Source organism: Motacilla alba, chromosome 6 (assembly GCF_015832195.1).
Source record: "Motacilla alba alba isolate MOTALB_02 chromosome 6, Motacilla_alba_V1.0_pri, whole genome shotgun sequence".
Lineage (NCBI taxonomy): Eukaryota > Metazoa > Chordata > Aves > Passeriformes > Motacillidae > Motacilla > Motacilla alba.
Window position 1 is genome coordinate 4,120,018 of NC_052021.1, and position 17,209 is coordinate 4,137,226.

The window sequence follows — 17,209 nt, forward strand, 5'->3', positions numbered from 1 at the left end:
TGTGTGTGCCCTGTGCTGAGGTACTTTCTGCTGGTCAGGGAGCTCCAGCTGGGGCTGAGCAGTGCAGGCTGTCACCACCCAACTGGGACTGAGCTCTGCTCTCTGGCCTGCTGTTAATCCACACGCCAAATTAAAAAAAACAGGATTTGGAGAAGGCAAAAAGGTTGTTAGAGTTTCCCTGAGGTGAGGAGAACCCTTGTAGATCTCTGAAAGGGAAGGGAACAGATTTATCTGCTGTGCTGCCATGCTCTGCAGTGGCTTGGAAAGGTCTCAGGTGAGGTGGCCGTGAACTGCTGTCACCACTGAAAGGGCACTGTGGTGGGGTTTGCTCTGCCTGTGCCAGACTGATGACTTCATTGGACTGACTGGCACAGTTGTGTCATTTCACTGGTGTTCGGAGAAGAAATGGAGTGGACAGTGAGGCCTGAAGGTCACTTCTGTATTCCAGCCTCTTTATCTGCTTTAGTGTTGACGTTAAATTCATGGGTTCAGGGCAGCTTTGCCTGTTGCTCTTTGTGCTTTGGCAGCAAGGACTGAAATCTCTGTTTGAGCTGGCAGCTGGCCCCAGCTCTGGTGCCTCTTGCATGATGACCTCTGTGTGGTTCAGAATTACTTTCCACAGGTTTGGAAAGTGTCTTTGGACAAAGAGTGAGGGGGATCCCCTTTTTAAAGGTGGGGGTGCTGTGTGAGCCTTTTGGTGTGTGGCAAGCCTGCCTTTCTGCCCCTCCAGTGCTCTCAGAGGTGTAAACCAGCTCCTTCCCCTCCTTTTTTCTCTTAAACTAAGCGTTGAGGATCTTGTGTGACTTGCTGATTGTGTAGTCTGTACCTCAGGAAGTGCTGCAGCTGGGTTGATGTGCTGCATTTAGGCACACCAGCTAATTTTGGCACTTAGCATGCCTGGTGTAACTACTTTTCTCCCAGGTGTAAGGTAAAAAAAAAAAGGAAATAAAGTCTGGTTTCAAATCACACCAGGCAAATTCCAGCTTGGAAGACAGTAGGAGTAAGTGAAGGTCTGTGTGGGCTTTTTTTTCTGTTTATACTTGCTTAATTCTACTGTTGCAGTAGAAAGGGGTAAGTCCATTGATTAATTAGGCAGTTGATGGGTGTGAGGAACTGGTGCAGAACCAGCTGCTGGTTGGGAACTCCCTGGCAGGGGGAAAACAACCAAACCGTATCCCAAGAAAAACATGGATCTGGAGCTCTGGGGTGGAGAGCCTGTAGAGATAGATAAGGATTCAGCCCAGGAAAATGCACTAATTGATAACTGCTCCAGAACCAGTGGGGTGGGAGATAACTGTGCCCTGCCCTCTCCCAGAGAATTCCCCAGGCTCAGCAGCCTGGCCTTGGCAACAGGGTCCAGCACATTTGATTTCCTCTGCTGAAACAGGGATTGTGTCTACAGCAGCCTTTAAATGAGAAGAGCTTTGAGCTGGAAAACGAGCTGCTTTTAGTCAATAACATTCTAAATATTCCTGTCCTGCAGTCCTGTTCCCCTGGGATAACTGGGATCAGCTGAATTGTGATTGTTGTTTGTTTCTGGTGACCACTGTGGTTGATTGCTCTTGTTTTCAACAACAGCCTTGCTGAGTGCTTGGGGCAAAGTTGTGTTTTAAGGTGGGTATGAGTGTTTGAGGGCTGGAGGACAGCAGGTGATCTGCAGGCTGGCTGGATTTCACTCCTGTAAGGGAAATTGTGGGTCAGGCTGCAGGGAAATTCCCTTTATTTTGATAGTGGTTTTCTGGAGCTGCTTGCTGGGGAAGACCCCATAAGTTTTGGGTTTCCCTGCTGCACCCTCAAGTTTTTCCTACTGTTTTATCAATTATCTGCTCTGAAAAAGTGAGCAAGACAGAAATTACAGCCTTGCTTCATCCTCAGCCTTGCTGTGACAACCCTTTGCAGCCCATTACTAAGAGGTGACACTTTCTGTTTGTAGCTTTGCTTTAGCAAAATAATCCTTCATAGCTGGAAAGCCTTAAGGAAAATAAGTTTCTGGCAGTATCTGTAGGAGTTGCAGTTCTTTGTTGTGCAAATGCTGAAATCTACATCTCGCTTTAATGTTTCTCAGAGCTAAAATATTTTTGGATAAACAAAGCTTTTCACATACTGTTCAAAGTGCTTACAGGCAACCTTTACCCCCGGAGTGGAATGCAGCCATGGGGAAAAGTGCAGTGGGAACAAGGACCTCTAACAGAGTTGATGGCCAGGAGTGGGACGGCGTGGGGAAACATGTCATATTTAAATGTTAATTTTGATTGGCATATCACATTCCAAGCCATTTATTGTATGAAAAATTACTGGCGTCCATGACCAGATTATTTCTCGTTTGTGGAACAGTCTGCAGTCAGCTTTTCTCCCCCAAATTTCCCCTGGATATTGCTGGGTAAGCAATTAGGAGCAGCTAAAAATGTGCTGGAAAATCATAGCATGGCATCTTAGGAATCATGGAGGAACCTACTGAGATAAAGTCTGCTTTGCTTCCAGAGGAGAAGCACATTCCTGGTATTTGCTGTTTTACAGTAAAGAACTTCCAAAGTCTCTCCTACACGTTATGGCAGAGGGGAAGAGTTTTTTCCAACCTGGTATCTGTGAGAGAGCAAACCCTCCCAGCTTGTTAGGCAGTAATTTAAACATAGCTGCATGGCCTGTGAACCAGAAAAAAAGGATTTCTTTGCACTCCTGTGACTGGGAGAGGTGGGATGAGGCAGGGACTGGAATCCCAAGGAGTGGGCAGTGGCACTTAGTCTCCTCTCTGTAGGGACATGTCAGACTCCTTGCCAGAGAGCGTTGCGGATACAAAGAGTTTCAGTGGGATCAAGTTGCAGGGAGTGGAGGAAAGCTGAGCAGCTCTTGGGATGAGAAATTTCCCAAAAAGTTGCTAAATCCATGCTCAGGAAGCTCCCGGAGCTGAAAGTAGCCAAAGCCTCAGGCAGAGCCTTGTCTGGTTGGGGCAGTTTAGCTGCTCTTAAATGTTGATTTAACTGCTAAGGCTGAGCAGCTTTGAGGGTTAGGGTTTGGGTGGTGGTTTTTGTTTTTTGCTTCTTCTCTGTACTTTTGCTTGTTTGCGGTATTTCTGTTGCATGAGGCTCTAAAGGAAGTAAAACCCCTAAAGCTTGGGGTGACTGACTTGGAGGGTTGCAACAGTGGAGGCAAAACCCTGACTTCTCATTGAGTGTTTGCAGCAGCAATGGGAATCTGCAAAAAGCCATCCCTGGTCTCGGGTGTGCTGACTCTTTCCTAGAGGTGCCTTGGGGGCCATACTTTCCCTTTTCCCATTTTTCAGCCTTTCTTTGATGGAGTTTTCCTGGGCAGGAAGGTGAATTGCAAAAGCTAACAAGGGATAGCTGCATGCCTGGAAGTTTGCTTTGATATCAGTACAATTATCGTGCAAATCCTCACTTTAGATGAGACCCACATATGGAATGATATTTTAAGAGCTCAGCGAAGCCTCCTTTATAAATTTAAGTGCCAGCAGCACATTTTTTATACTCAGAAGTTTCTTTAATTGCTGCAGTAACTTGAGGAAAACTGCTTGGGCACATTGTGGGGTATTTGCCACTTGAGCAGAATGTGTTTAGGTGTGTTTTATCCCACTTCACTGGAGCTCTCATGGGTTCATCACGGAGCAGGTTGTTTTTAGGTGTCCTGAGAAGTATCCCCTGGCCTCCCTGCCCAGGAGAGCCACAGCATCCCTGTGGAATTGTGGAGTTGGCCGTGCTCCACGTGTCCTTGGAGCGAGCTCTGTGCCTGGGGTGGCTCACAAAGGAGACATTCAGGCAGTCACCAGCTCAGGATCCTGTCCCCCTGAGTCTGCACTAATGCTCTTAACCCTGCTGGGGCTGGAAGAACAGCCAGCAGATCTGGGCTGCTGCCCTGCTCCTTTCCTGGGGTCTCTGTAGGCTGTAAATGACTCTGTCTCTCTGCTCTGCCCATCCTCCCTTTGGGATCTGCAGGGAAGCACCAGCAGCCATCCTGGTCTCTCTCCTCCTTCCCAGGCCATCACACCACTGCTCTGCAGGAGTCATGTTCCACTTAGTGAAGCCTCATCCTCCTAGCAATTGTTCTGGTGTTAAAAACTTGGAAAGATTCTCATGGTTTTGATCCTTGAGGATCTCTTTTTTTCTGAAGGAATTATTGTGATTCCTGTCTTTGCAGCGGCTGAGTCTCAGCTCTTACCTTTTAAAAGGTGGGATATGTCTGAGGTCCTGTTGTTTAAAGGCACTTGCAAAATGGGAAGAGCTAAGTTTAAACTGCTGTGGCTCATTTCTGAATCAGTGGATAGCTTGGCAGGGAGGCTTTTGGCTGTGAAGTCCTGGTTTAAGTACAGTGGGAATTCTGACATTATCCACAGGTCAAGGTGAACCATTTCTGTCTCCGTATCTTTAGCAGGAGCATGTAGACCAGGCCTGTCATGGAGTCCTCAGCTTTCACCCCATCCTCCTCCAAAACCAGAACAGGTACCAGTCACTGGAAAATGGCTCATGAGATGCCAAACACCTGCTTGATTGGTGAAATAAAGCTGGATAATAAGCAATGTGAAGTGGTTTCTCTTGGTGGTGGGCAACAGGAAACTTCCCTGATGTCACTGCCATCCGTAACTCTGGTCATTCCCTGAGTTCCTAATCCCTAACGTGGCTAAATGATCAGACCCTGGATTTTTATCTTGATGGGTCTGGCTGTGAACACCCTGACAAGGCCTCAACAGTGAGTAGTTACACTGTGTTTCATGTTACTAATGTTTTCTAACCTAGCCATAACTTGCTTTCTTAGAATTAACCAATCTTTCCTTTTCTCTTCAAAGCATTTTTGGGTGAATCTGGGGAATTCTAAGCATCTCACCCTTTGGGGACAGTTGAAAATATCAGTGTGCACCAAGTCACTTCTCAGTGTCCAGGCATCCGTGTAGGGCTGAGATTTCCATGGGGCACTCGGCTCCCTAAGGAGTGAGAAGAGTCGTGGCAACACTGGGGCCAGGTTTGTGGAGAGGAATGTGCCCTGGAAGGTGTTTTTTGGAAGGATGAGCAACATTAAGGTGGGGGAGGAGTTCTGGAAACAGGAATGATTATTTTGGAAACAGGGAAAGAGTCTCCTCCTGCAGAGGTCGGGTGTATGCAGGTCACCATGATACTGCAAAAACTAAGAAAAAAAAGAATCCCATGAACAAATCCTACTATTTCACATAATTATGTTGTTGTTGATTGCAGCAATGATTTTTTTTTCGCTTTTTGGGACACTAGGAATGAGTTTGCGTCGTGCTGGCAGGTCTCCTAGCAGCTTTCCGTGCCCGGAAGATGGAAGGGATGTTTCTGGGCTGCCTCCCTGAGTTCATCACTGCACTATTTAGTGGTTCCCTAGTGCAGATCTGTCTACTTAAACCAAATGAGGATCATTCCTTCCCTTTCACGTTGCTATTAGCTGGATGATTTTATTGTCTCTGCAGGAAGAGAGCAGAGACAAGCAACTGTAGATTAGGAACAATTTGCAAAATAGTTCCCTGATTAGCACGCCTGTGGAGATGTTTTTCTGTGTAAGGGCTGCACCACAAATTTTACTGGCTCCCCACACTCAAAGAATTAACTGTGAGGAGGATTAAAATGACATCTTAGACATCAGCTAAACAGCCTCTCAAAATCCCTTACGTTGCCTCTAAATCAATTAATTTGATTTCTTCAATCCACAAGCAAACTGGGTTGGTGAACTTGTGTGTGTGGTCGATTTAGGCTGAATTTCTCCAGAATATTTTAAAGAGTACTTCGGTACTGGTGAAATGGTGCAAAAAAAGAAAAAAAGGCAGTGAAATATGGAAATACCCTGTGCCACGCTGCTCTAGTCATGGAGGTGCCTTCTCCAAGCAGCATTCTTCAGCCCTCACAGACATTCCTGATCCCTGCTGGTTAAATGGAATAAGAAAATAAGAGAAGAGCCTGCTCTTGCTCTTTTTACCACGGTGCTGCTTGTGTGGATGTGGGAAGGAAAAGACACAGGAGAATCCTCAACTCCAAAGCTTTGCTGATGAACAGCACAAGGAGTTGTGTAAAGTCTACAGAAGTGGCCCTTAGCACTCAGATGTGGCCACTTAACTCTCCTGAATCCTGTGACACAGAGAACAAGGCTGGTGCTAACTTCACTCATTGATCTTCACAGCATCAAAACCTCCCGAATTTCTTCTCAGCTGGTGCTGCTGCACGAAGGGAACACTGGCTGTCAGAGCAAGAGGTGGCACAGCCAGAGCTGAGCATGGTCATGTTAGATGCTGGAATTCACAGAATTCACAGAATCACTGGGGTGGAAGAGACCTTAAAGATCATTGAGTCCAACCCAGCCCTAACATCTCAACTGAACCCTGGCACCCAGTGCCACATCCAGGCTTTTTTTGGTGACTCCACCACCTCCCTGGGCAGACCATTCCAGAACTTTATCACCCCTTCTGTAAATATCATGGGCAGGATGCTTTTCCTACCTAAATAATTCTGTGATTCTGCGGCCCAGCTTCTCATTTATGTGCAGATATTCCCCAGCTCAGCATCACTTAGCAACTCCGGGAGCTGCACTATTTCCACAGGGATACTGAGTTTAGGGAAACAGGGCCTTGAACCAGTGTCGGGTCTCACCCCCGGATTGGGGTGACCCCGAAAGATGGAAAAGTCTCTGCTCCAACCCGTGCCTTCAAAGAAAGACTCAGCAGTCCTCCGTTGTCCAGTCTCAAGGTAGTTTATTGTTGGTTATCTAAAAGATTCTTCTCCTGAGCTGCTGTGGCCCGTTCAGCAGCTCAGACAAAGGCTCACTGCCCTCCCAGGGGCTGCTGCCATCTTTTAATCACACATTACGTGTTACATGTTTATACTTTTCCCCAACGCCAATCATCTATATTGAATGGTGACTTTCTGCTCTAAACCAATCTGTGAGTGCCAACATCACCAAAGACATGGAGGCGAGGAAGGAGAAAGAAGGAGGACAGGGCACACCCAAATCCCTCCATTTTAGAACCCCTGACCCCCATGTACAAAACTTGGACCCCTGCCTACAAGGCTAAACCCCCCTGTACAGCACTCAAAAACCCTTCCTTTCACTTGGTGATTACTTCTACTACAATACCTAAACTTGTGTGTGTGGCTTGTAATTCTTCACACAGAGTTGGTAATTTGCTCCAGGGGCTAAGATCCAAACCCCACGTGTGTCTTTGGCTGCTGCCAGGGTCTCAGAGCCCCCTGCCAGCGACTCTGGCCATCCAGAGCACCCAGAGGGGTGTCCTGGGTTCCGACAAACCAGCAGCTTGTCCCCCAGCAGAGCAGCAGCCAGTGCTCTGCCAGCAGAAGGGTGTCCCTCAGGAGAGGGAGGAGTTTGGCATACAGGCTCATTGATTTGGGGAAGACAGACCTTGTGTTTTCTGAAAAGCATGTTAGCAGTGTTAGAGTTGGGCAGTGCTGTGTGTGCCACAGGACAGACAGCACAGAGCTCTAATCAAACCCTGCCACGCAGTCCTGCTGCCAGCATAGCTGCTAGTACCCAAACTGTCGCTGTGAATTGCTCCTCCTGTCCTTCCACCAGCCCAGAAATAATTCTGGATGTGGCAGGAAACGTGTCCTTGCAGGCTCTGTGTGCCCTGTGCTGGAGAGAGAGAGGCTGCAGCTGCGAGGGAGCAGCTCGGGGTTCTCCCAGCAAATGCTGCTGATTCACAGCTTGCTCATCAAAAACGTGTGTTTGTGTCTGAGCACCGCTCTGGGCTCTGGGATCCATGAGAGCTATCACGGCTGGAAGAGGGGCAGGCAGGGTGTGGAGCTTGCCCTGGCTGCCTTCCTCCTGGGTTGGCTTTTGGGGGCTCAGCAAACTGTGCAGATAAGTGAGGCTAGTAAGTCTGGGAGGGCTGCTCTTGTGAGATAATGGCCAGTTACTCGTGGAAACAGGGCCTTCCTGGCATGGGTGACACCTCTCCTGATCCTACAGCAGGCAGGGCAGGAGGCTGGAAGGCTTTCCCTGCTTTTTACATGGCTCTCTCCAGAAGGACAAAAGCTGTTTGACTTCCAGCCTGTGGCACAGAAGAATCTTCTGGGATGGGGGACACCTCTCATGATCCTACAGCAGGCAGAGCAGGAGGCTGGCAAGGCTTTCCCTGGCTTTTCCATGGCTCTGTTTGTCCATCTGGACAGAGCCTCTTCCAGCCTGTGGCACAGAAGAATCTTCTGGCCTGCAGGTGGAGGTTCCTGGTGTCCCCCTCCCTGCAGCACTCACTGAAGGTGAGGCAGTGTAAAAACTCTAAAGCAAATTTTCAAGCAATCCTAAATGTAGCTAAAAAGGAGTCTCAAGAAATCAGAATTACCAGGCTTCCATCTGCTTGTTTCCTGGCAGACAGCTCCTTGGGTTTGGTGCTGCTTCAACAAGCAGAATAGGATTTATTTATCCCCCTTCCTCCCCAATTTGTATTTAAGTGGAAATGTATGAATTGCAGTTTTCTAGCTAATGTGAATGGAGCAGGGAGACCTCTGCTTTTGCTTTTCCTTTATCTAAGAATGAAAGCTGAATTGGAAGAGCCCTGTGCAGCACAGGGCTAGTTCTATTCTGAATCTCCACCCTGGTTTTGCCTCCCTTGGGGGCTGGAGGGATGGGATGAAGAGTGGCTTTGCTTCCCAGGGCAGGATGAGTGGTTTGTGTGCTGCTGCTGGCAGAGCTGGGCACAGGGGTGGGGAGAAGCCTGGTCCCTGGGTGCTGCCACCTGAGGATTTTGGCCACGAGCATTTTGGGTGTGCTTCTCTTTGCTTCTTCCTCTCTCTCCTAAATGATCCTGGTTATCTTGGAGACTATCAGGAAAGCCTTCCAGCCTTCCTCCTTTGCTCTCCCTCTGAACTCTGCAGAGTTCAGAGCCAGGGTCACTTCAGCAGCTCCCTTCAGAGCAAACACTGAGGGTAATTTCTTTACTTGGGGCTCCACGTGGCAGTGTGTATCCCGTGAGTTCTCTGGATTGCTTTTGTAGTTAAGAAAAGGTGCTCTGGGTGTAGCAGGGTGGTCAGCAGCCTGTTTGTGGCAGTGGGAAACGCCATTGTTGTTTGAGGGTGGTGGTCTCCTCCTGTAGTAATTTCATGTCCTCTGAACAGAGAGAGACATGGTTCTGCCAGGAACATCCTGGGAAGCTGCGTAGAAGCTGTGGGAAACGTAGAGGAAAGAATTCAAACAATTATTATCTCTCTTTCTATAACCATTGTTTATAGATATGGTTCTCCAGAGTGTGCTATTCATAGTTCACCAACAGCGTGAGAGAAGATTCCTAAAGGCCTGTCAGGTCCTAGGTCCACCATTGTTTCTACAAGAACTGTAGATTTCTAATAATAAAGTGTCTTTTCATGCCCTCTGAGGATGGAGTCTCGGTATCACTTTTGGCTGTCCCCAATACCCCTTCAGTGATACCCTCCAAACCTCATCTAGGCCTGTCTGGGCACAGGGATATTCTCTCTTTCTGAGTCCTGTGGGAAATACTATTTTTCAAATGCAGCTGCTCAATCCCTGGCAGTGCCCAAGGCCAGGCTGGATGGAGTTTGGAGTCACCTGGGACAGTGGAAGGTGTCCCTGCCATGGCAGGGGTGGAACAAGATGAGCTTTGAGGTCTTTCCCAACCCATACCATGATTCTATGTTAGCATGGCCTTCCCTGTATATCCAACACTCATGTTACACCTTGAGGTCATCTTCACACTAAAACACCTCCTGATGCTTTAATGAAGGCTTGCTGTTAGCTCCACCGCTTCAATGTCCTTATTTTTATTTGTTTGCTGTTTTGGTAACAGTGACTCTCATGACTACGTGAGAAGCTGCCAGCAGCAGGTCTGAGCTTCCACTCTCCTGTTCAAAATGTGTTTCTAACCTGATGCGTCGAGTGCTCGGGCTAGAAAAGCACTTTCAGGTAGGTCAGAGCATCTTGCATTTACATTTTCAAGTGTGTTTTGGAGCGATGGGTTCATTCAGCACCTTGTTTACTGTGACCTGAGTTGGGGCAAGTTCTTGTTATGGACATTTTGGATATTTCACAAACTGTCTAACTCCAGTATTAAATTGTAAAATCTTAGGGAAAGGAGCTGAAAGATCCCTTAGATCAGTTCCTTCTACCTGCTTCCAGGGAAGGATGACTAAGAGCAGAACTTGAAGATGTAGATTGTGGATAAATGCTGCCAAAACTCTGCTTGTAAGGAAATCTTTGCCCTTCTGGCTGTGGAAACTGGAGTGATATGTTGTGTAGACAGCCAGAATGAGGGCTGGAATACCTGTGTTCTGTTCCCAGCTCTGGCTTTGGCATGGATAAATGAGCTGCAAAGAGAGAATAAACAGGGTGTATGCCCTTTATTGCTGCTTGTAGCTGTGTTTTTGTCTTTCACTAATCCTTTGAAGCTGTGTGAGGATTTGCTGAAAGGCATCTCTTAAGATTTGTCAGGGTTTTGTTGGGTTTGATCCGTGCTGGAAAGCTCAGTGACTGATTGAAGAGGTAGAGGGGAGGTGTAGTGAGAATCAGAAAATAAAAGTGGAGTGTTGGGTGTAAAGATCCTGAGAATGAGTGTTCTAAAAGCTGTTATTTGTTTGTGTGCAGCCCCAGTGTCCAGCACCTTGAGTGAACCAAGTCTCTCATGCCTCCCATTCCCAGTTGGGAAAACTTTTGCCTTTTTCCTGAAAATGTTCTGGAATATTAGTGAGCCTTAGCTGGCTGATTGTGAGGGGCTGTGGTGGGAGACAGAGCAGAAAAGCACCTTTCAGTTGTGATTCTTCCTAATCCAGCTGAATTCTCCTTGCAGGTGCCCTGAGCACATTTGTCTTTGGAAAATTTGGGTTTAGCCCTTCTCTCCTGTGGCTGTCCCAATACTGCATCCCTCTGGATCTCAAAGGCTGTGTAATTAACATGTTCAGTGGCTTTTCCACAGAATCTGTAATAAATGCTACCAGAAATCCTGAGAAAAAATGTTGTGACTGAACGCCTAGGCTGCTGAAATAGAGGGAAATTATATTTTTGTGTGTCACAGGTCAGGTGAATGATGAGCAGATTTTTGCAGTTGTTGCTCTCTGAAAGCTGACTCTGTGTCACTGTTCTGGACAAACTGCAATACCAAGGCTTGTTTACAGCACCCGTGAAAAATTCCTACTTTCCCCACCCTTCTTCAAGTACATCAATGCTGGGAGCAGGAGACACTTTGAGCAGACACCTGAAGCTCCTGTCACTGCATTGATTCAGCTTCTGTTTGCTCTGCATCCAATACCCAGCCGTGATGAATAATGCAGGCATCTATTACTTAAAGTTTAATGCAGCTTTAATCGGGGTTGAACATCAAGAGGTGCAGAGGAGGCTGCCCTGCTCTGTGCTGAGGGGAAAAGATTCCAACCAGGTGTGGCTGGGTCTGTGTTGTTGGGTTGTTCCTTTGCCCAGAGCAGTGACTGTCCCCTGGGCTGGCCCTGCTGAGGGACCTCCAGGGCTGTGTCCAGCTCTGGGTCCCCAATCCAGGAAGGACATGGAGGGGCTGGAGCGTGTCCAAGGAAGGGAACGGAGCTGGGGAAGGGGCTGGAGCCCCAGGAGGGGCTGAGGGAGCTGGGAAAGGGGCTCAGCCTGGAGAAAAGGAGGCTCAGGGGGGACCTTGTGGCTCTGCACAACTCCCTGCCAGGAGGGGACAGCCAGGGGGGGTCGGGCTGTGCTGCCAGGGAACAGGGACAGGACAAGGGGAAAGGGCCTGAAGCTGGGCCAGGGCAGGCTCAGCTTGGCCAGCAGCAGGAATTTCTGCATGGAAAGGGTAAATTAGTTTTTATCTACATTACAATCTCACAAACTGTGAGTTATACAGCACTTCACTCTAACAGACTTAAAATGGAGCTCCATCTCTCTCTCTATAAGGCCTTTTAAGGATAAACTGTCCAATTAAGAAATGACACCTGAATTATTTTTACTTTTAACCCAATAACCAACCACCCATGGCCCGCAATGTGGACTTTTTATCCAATTACACAAAACCACCCAAACCCACGGAGAAGAAGGTAAAGAAGAAGGACCAGCCTCTGCCCTGAAACCTCCATCTAGTTTATATATATTACTATAGACTAAAACCTTAGACTCCAAGTTTCCCACCGTGTGATATTGCACACTTCTATCCAAACTCCACACCCACAATCCCAGAGCTATCATTCCATTCTGGAATTCAGTTCCTGGCCTTGGTAGGGGCTGCCCAGGGAGCTTTGCAGTGCCCATCCCTGGAGGTGTCCCGGGAAGGGCTGGAGGTGGCCTTCAGTGCTCTGGGCTGGGGACAAGGTGGGCACTGGGCACAGGGTGGGTTCCATGGGCTGGCAGGGATTTTCCAACCTAAAATAATTCAGTGATTCTGTGGCACAGCTCATCATTTATTTGCGGATATTCGCTTGCAGCTGCCCTGGTGTCTGTGACCTCTGCTTTTTGCTGTATTTATCTCAGTCTGTGACAGCACAGGTTCTTTACTCGTGGGGTCACAGAGCATGTGGATGACTCTGCTGTCATCCAGGGATCTCACAGTGGAATATCAAGGCACTGCTGTCTCTTCAATGGCTTTTTTTTTTTCTTCTTGGTACGAGTATTATTTTTTTAAACAAAGGAAAAACATCCCTTTCATCAATTGTTCGCTTTGCAGAAGTTGAGCCTTAAAATAATCCAGGAAGCCTTTTGTTATATAAATACACTCATCCTCCAGCTTGGCACGGAATGTGCTTGACAGAGCTGCTTGCTGAATTCTGTTTTAAACTTGAATTTCAGTGGCTATGAAGGAGAAACCCTGGGCTCAGAGAGCAAAGCAAACCCTGATTTCTGTGTAATCACAGTGTAACAGGGACTATTTAGAGCAGTGGGAAGCAGGGGTTTGTGCCTGGAACTCAGTTTCTGTGTCTCAGTGATTTTTGTTTCAGCTTGTTACAGCCAGGTATGCTCATTCCTACCAAATTTAGCTCCATGGGAAGAGAGCATACGTGCAGTCTTTTGAAAATATTCCTGCTTAAGTTGTTTGCTCAGGAATAGAATTGTGTGTGAATACAGCAAGGGCTTGGAATGGTTAACAGCAAATTCCAGTGCAGAGCACTCAGTGGTGAGATCTTCCAGTTAAATGGACAACAGGTGGCTAGAGCAGATGTTTAAATAGAAAATGAACAAAACATCACCATCAAAAAAATTCCCAGGAACTCAAAAATCCATCAACCACAAAAACTCAACCACCCTGTGAATTTCAAATAAGCTTTGTTAGAAGTGGTGGCTGTTTCCTGGGTGTTGTCCTGTGCACATAAAAGCACCTTGGCGGGAATTTTATGAATCATGTGGAGTTTTTCTGTGTCCTCTGTAGGCCACACTTTGATTGTGACATTGGCTTTTGAAGGGACGCTTTTGGTTTATTTTGCTGCAAGCCTGAGCTTGAAGCTGCTGCTGACTGAGGAGGTTGGACTCGGTGCTCTTGGAGGTCTTTCCCAACCTAAATGGTTTGATGATTCCTCCCAACTTTTCACAGAATCACTGGGTTGGAAGAGACCTTCAAGATCATCAAATCCAACCCATGCCCTAAACACCTTAACTAAACCATGGTGCCACATCCAGCCTTTTTTTGAACACGTCCAGGGATGGTGACTCCACCACCTCCCCAGGCAGGCCATTCCCATATTTTATCACTCTTTCTGTGAAAAACTTTTTCCCAATATCCAACCTGTATTTTCCCTGACACAGCTTGAGATGCATTCATCAAGACTATCCCAGAGAAGTGGGGATGTTCAGAGGATGCTGCAGGATGTGCCTAGGTGGTTTTGGTACAAACAGGGACAGCTTCCACCATCCCAGGTTGCTCCGGGCCCCATCCAACCTGGCCTTGGACACTTCCAGGCAGAGGACATCCACAGCCTCTCCAGGCAATTACATCTTTGGCACTTGCAAAATTAAAGGTTTAATGGAATTTTGGAGCAGAGATTTTATATAGCTTGTGTTCAATTTGTTGGATCAATCAAGTTGGGTTTTGGTAGATGTTTTAGCTGCTTTATTCAGTGGCTTGGCTTGTTCTGGGTGCTGTGGATAATTTCCTTCTTGTCTCCTAATTTATTTGCCTTCGGACATGTAGCTGCTCCCGTGTTTCCAGGAAAATGGAAAGGATGTGCTAGCAGGAAGTGGCTGCAGTTAATGAAAATAGGTTGTACTTGCTGATGATTAATCCTTAATCCAAAGAGGGAACGTTCCCTTTCCAGCTTTGTGGCCTGAATTAGCATCTGACTGTTCCTTTGTCCTGGGGCTAGCTCTCAATGACTCTGGGATTGATTCATGGCTTAGGGCCCCCAGTAATAGGATTTCCTGTGAGGGTGTGTCACCAGTCCTTGCACAGGTTCAAAGGGAAAATGGGTTTTCCCTCCTGTGTTTCATCCTCTGGACTCGTGCCCCTTGGCTTTGGCTCCCTTTCCTCCCTGACTCTGGAACCCACGAGGTTTCAGCTGGGATTTGATGGCTGCTGCCATCCCAGCTCCTTTCAAGTGTCTCATCATCCACCCAAGGCATGTGGGGACGGGCAGGCCGTGTTCTCCTTGGGTTCAAGAGTGAACACAAATACATTTAGTGCTTTCTGAAAGGCTTTCAAGTGCAGCGCCGCTCTTTTACAGCTCTTTTTGCTTCCTTTGAAGGCTGAGCAGCCACTGAACTCGGGGCTGCAGTGCGTGACTGCTCCCTTAGCAAGCAGTTAAAACATCAGCTATTACACTGATGTGCAAATGTTATTTTGTGCTGAAGTCATGCTGGAAATAGTTCAAAATGTCTTGTTTATTTGGATTCATGAGGGGCATGCTGTCTCGCTGAGCTCTAATCTTGTTTTGCTCTCTGCTTTCTTTGCAATCAGCAGAGCTGGATTCAAACCACGCTGAGAGATTTAAGGTGCCTCTTGCTCTGCACTCCAGGAGCCACAGGCTGAGGGCAGCAGCCCTGGGTTTGTGCCTTTTGGGAAAGCTGGGGTGTTAATCAGTTGTTTTCCCTCAGTCCTTGGATGGGTGGAACAGGCTCTGCTCCTGTGTTGAGTTGAACCCTCTGCCCCTGTGCTCAGGTGAGAGCCCACCTGCAGAGCTGCCCCAGCACAGGAGGGACCTGGAGCTGCTGCAGAGAGCCCGGGGGAGGCACCAGCACAAGCAGAGGCATGGAGCAGCTCTGCTGGGAGGAAAGGCTGGCACAGCTGGGAGTGTTCACCTGGAGAGGAGAAGCTTTGGGGTGACCAAATTGTGGCCTGAAAGAGATGCAAGAAACATGGAGAGATCCTTTAGAAGTGATGGAGTGACAAGGGGGAATGACTTCCCAGTGCCAGAGTGCAGGGATGGATAGGATATTGGGCAGGAATTGTTCCCTGTGAGGGTGGGCAGGCCCTGGCACAGGGTGCCCAGAGCAGCTGTGGCTGCCCCTGGATCCCTGGCAGTGCCCAAGGCCAGGCTGGATGAGGCTTGGATCAGCCTGGGACAGTGGAAAGTGTCCCTGCCCATAGCAGGGAGTGGAATGAGATGAGCTTTAAGGTCCTTTCCATGCCAAACCTTTCTGTGATTCTTTTAACTATCTCTTAGTGGATAAGCACTGACTCATTTGGTCATTATCTTAGTGACAGATGCACTTGTTTAAAATGACTCCACGGTCTTGCAGTTTTATTGTTTAGCAGATAATACAGTTTTCGGGATTCTTGCACAAGATGCTTTGTTTCAGTTCACTCCTTAAATGCTTCTCTCTGTGTTTGCAAGAGGCATGAAAATGGAAGGGTTTTTCCCTGCCCTGCCTCTGCTGTCCCCATTCCCAGGGAGCAGTTGCAAGGCTGTCAGCAGCTGTTCTGACAGATTTTTGTGTACTACTTAAGAAGACAAAAAGTTACATCTCACATATTGTGCTGTGCAGGGATAAATACACAGCAAAGGGTGGGTGAGATATTTGATATGAACATACTGAGGAATTTTGTAGTGCCAGCACAGGCCGTTTGCTCTGTCACCTGAGTCCTGTGACTGTCCCAGCTGTTCAAATGATGTGTGCATCCCTGCTACATCCAGGCAGGTTGAAATATCCTCCTGTCCTGAGAATGCTCCCATCTCCAGGTTCCTCCCTGCCCTTCCCTGCATTGTGGAGCATCCTCACAGCCATCTCCAGATGCTGACACATCACTCCATTCCCCAAGCTTTGCTGGGAGTTTCTTGGAAAGCTGCTGCAGCCTGGGGAGCTCCCTGGGCTGTGTGTGGCACATCCAGAAAGGCAGAAAGGTGAGGGACAGGCTTTGCTCAAGGGCTGTGTCATGATTAGGATATGTTAACAGGGTGGCTCCAGGTGTTTTGTGGGTGCTGGTGCTGATCCAGATGAGCTGAGGCAGCTCCTTGTGTCTGCCCCTGCCCCGGGTCCTGGTTCTCTGTGCCAGCAGGACTGCCCTGCCCTGGTGCTGCTTCCCAAAATCAGGGGCAGCCCCCAAGTTGCTCTCCAGGTTTTGTTTCGATTTCCCCGCCTGTGTTTTGGTCTCTGTGGAGCTTCTCAGGGAAGGCAGCTGAATACCAAGACACTTTCTCCAGCTCTGCAGTTTTGCTGATCTGTTTGAAGTCCCCAGACAGTTGATCAGGCAAACTTGCTGCTAAATGGATGATCTAATTCCCGGTGAATGCTGTGATCACAAGCATTACCCTGCATCACAGAAACAATTTGAAAACCAGTGCGTACTCCTCAAGCTGTCAGTTGTCTTTCAGCACCCTCGTTGTGCTCTTTCATCTTGAAATGCTTGTGCTGAAGCTCCAATAAACTTACCTGTCAGCAGCTGCAGGGATGTCTCCTCTGTCTCCAGCTCCAAGCTGTAGCTGGCAGTTTAAAAGCTGTTTACAGAGGAGATAAAGCAAGGAGCTCTCTTGTAGCTGCTGTTTCTCTAAATGATTTTTCTTACACTCCGGTTATACTTAGCACAAGGTTGTGTTGGTGCTTTCTGAGGATTGCTCAAAGCCAGCACATGAGTTCTGTGCTCAGAACCCCTGAGGACGTGGGCAGGGCAGGAAGGTGTCCCTGTACAGAGGGAAAATGGAATGGAAAGATGGTCTGGAGAAAGGTGGCATCCTGGAAAAAGAATGGGACAGAGCACCCAACAACCTGACTGCCTGAAGAGTGGCCCCCAGCAGAGGAAAGGTGTTTCACAGCCCACAGATACGTGGTTTGAATTTTACAAGGGAGAACTCTTTCGAAACCTGAAATTCATAGACTCATAAAATCATTAGGG

General features: G+C 48.0%; 1 protein-coding gene across 4 annotated transcripts in view; it reads left to right on the plus strand.

Moving 5' to 3' along the window:
• Nucleotides 1–17,209, plus strand: part of SGMS1 (sphingomyelin synthase 1) — a 93,008-nt gene that overhangs the window by 16,132 nt on the left and 59,667 nt on the right. For 2 of the 4 annotated variants that reach the window (XM_038140220.1, XM_038140226.1), the window contains exons 1-2: nucleotides 271–1,614; nucleotides 9,773–9,888. The gene's annotated coding sequence lies outside the window, so the exon portion shown is untranslated. Of the gene's footprint in view, nucleotides 1–270; nucleotides 1,615–9,772; nucleotides 9,889–17,209 lie in introns of those variants that run through there. The other 2 variants (XM_038140219.1, XM_038140225.1) reach the window with 1 other exon arrangement.